Here is a 2,985-nt window from a genome sequence, read left to right on the forward strand (position 1 = left end):
TATATATACAGGATCAACTAGCAGTCTTACATGCACAAAATACACGCAGATAAACGTGCATATCGAATGAAAGACCGACAATGAGTGCCCGAGAAATACATCGTGAACAATATTATAACAATGCTACTGCTGCTTCTGCTGCTGAGGTTGATGATGATGATGATGATGATGATGATGATGATGATGATGATGATGACGACGACGACGACGACGACGACGATGACGACGACTTTGATGATGACGATGACGATAATTATATGTGTGCTTGAGCGTGTTTGCGTGCATATGAATATTGTCGCATATGTAACATAAATATTCACTCACCATATTGAGCACGTAGTTATAAATGGACCCTACTAATAGTTGAGAAAGCTTCGCTATTACATCTAGGTTTATCTGCAGCAGAAAGGCAGAAAGCTCTCACAGATATATGTACATCAAAGTAACAATTAATGGGCCCGTGTAAATATAATCAGTCGTCAATCTCACAGAAATATCACCGAATCTATGGATTATTATCGTTTGAGTTATTGCTGAGTACTATCTATCCAAAACAAATTTTTATGCTATAGCCAGTAATTACTTCTGTTTATAATTTACCATAAAATTTCGGCCATGTCCTTTTATCTAATATATCATTCTGAGAAATCTATCAAATATGCGAGTATTGCAGTGCCGCAATCGAAAGCACGCTATACCCTTCATGAAATAATACGGATACACTACACAATAATATGAATGTATATACACACGTGATGTTTTATACACATTGGAAAAAGTAAGCTTTAGGCTTCAGCAACGTTACATAACATATCAATATTAATCTACGAAGTATACCAATGCTATGAAATAATATTTGAAGCACACGCGGTACATTGTTTAAATATTAAAAACACACGTGAAGAGCAATACTGACGGTAATTAATAAGATTGCTGCAATATATTAAAGTTGGATAACTGCTGTGTTATATGCCGTCATGCGAAACAAATTACTGAGAGAAGAATGAATATTGGCTTTGTTTTAACATTTCCGCATCGTTATTCTCTTTAGAGGTGAATAGCGTATGGAAAGTCGTTTGAAATTTGCGACAGCCTCTCTCTTTGTGGAACGCAATGTACTCCCTGGCACTATTGTAGTCTTTACGTCAGTCTCTCCACCAACGAAATATTTCAGAACGTATTTTGGCAGAGACAATCTATTTGTCCTTGATATTTCAATGGCAGAAATGGAGGAGAGTAAACTTCTATATTTTACATATTAGCGGCAGAGGAAGTACTAATAGCGAGAGGTAATGTTTATCCTCGTTTAATCATGGATGTTTCATATAGACGAAGTTTACTGCGGTAGTTACTATGAGAGAAATTCTCGCATTACCATTTTTGTTTTTCTTTTTCGTGGCAAATATTCACACCAGCGCCTGTCCTGGCACTGTCAATCTAAATATCGCTGAAGGGTAGATGAATCACTGCTGTCTCTAGCAGGCGACTGCTAATCAGTGACAACACCAAACATGACCGTAATCAGGTGATCTGTTCCTTTCGGCGCTGGAGGGAGCGGGGATTTATCTCCAAGTTAGCGATATTAGGAAAAGTGTACTTCGCAACCAAAAGTCGACATGAGATTTCTCGCATAACTACCGCAGTATAGTTTGTTCCAATAGAACATCCACTTGTAAGTGGTGATGACTTTTACTCCTATATTTCCTTCACTCATTATTGGCTCGTATAAGCTTCTCACTAACAAAATTTCTCTAAGATCGTCTGACTAGCGAACAGCAAACTTTCTTCCTGAAACCTACTGTATTTAATAGAGTTGCAATATTTTGCAACAGATTGTGTAGAATTATTGTTGGTAGGAAGTCTTTTATATCGTGGATGCTGTCTGCCGATATAATTTGCAGAACACCATTCATATTTGTGATTTTACAGTTCATCCAATAAAACTTGATACGATATCCAAAGCTTTCATACATTCTTTGACTATATGTTTGACTTCGTAATCATTTAAAATGTTTTTAACATTTTCGAATTTTTAAGAAAATATGTCTTGAATTTATCTATGAGAATTTAATCATTTAACCGAAACAAATGGGGTTATGTCCAATGTGAAGATGTAATACATTTTAGCATTATCAAAAACTCATCTGTTTTAACAAGATAGATAAGGGGCTCGGTTAAAAAATAGCAATAGTTTGCTGGAATTTTTCTATTCGCATTATGTTTCTCAAAAGCAGCAGCATCGACAACAAAATATAATATCTCTATTTTATAGAAGATTATATTACCACAAATAACGTGACATATTTGAAGTTATTTTCGGAGATAAGTGTTGTTACTTACAAACAACGGATGTCGTAGGAATAAGATCCGATATTCTAAATATATTTTATTTAGTAGAAAATGCAAATTCCTAAACATGATACGTTGCATGTCGGCTGTGCGGATATATTAGCACATTTGTAGACTATGTTGTGGAGTGTTTCCCAGCGAGATATTTTACTCGGGAAAGACAAGATTGGATTTGCTATGATTTATACCGTCTCAATGGATTAGTGGATTGTAATTGTACGTTTATAAACTAAGCGCGGCAGATTTAGAAAGCAACACATCTGTCTGGTTAAGTAGACATTTTTTGGTAGTTAAAGATGGCGGTTGTATCATCTGATTCACTGCAGCTATTGCTAAACAAGAAATGTGTTTCCATACGGAGATACAGAGAGAAAAAAAAAACAATACATACATAGAGGAAGAGAGAGAGAGAAAGAAAGAAACAAACAAACAAAAAAAAAACTGACTAAATAATCGACAAAGAAAATAATTGTGCAAGCCGGTGCATTCAGGAGAGTGCGTTCATATATTTAGGAACGCTGCTATATCTTCAGCAGACAAACACGCAATCAGGCATGCATATGTATGTATATATGCATATTTATATGTATATGTATATGTATATGTATATATATATATATATATATATATATATAT

Source organism: Octopus bimaculoides, chromosome 6, assembly GCF_001194135.2.
Source record: "Octopus bimaculoides isolate UCB-OBI-ISO-001 chromosome 6, ASM119413v2, whole genome shotgun sequence".
Classification (NCBI taxonomy): Eukaryota; Metazoa; Mollusca; class Cephalopoda; order Octopoda; family Octopodidae; genus Octopus; species Octopus bimaculoides.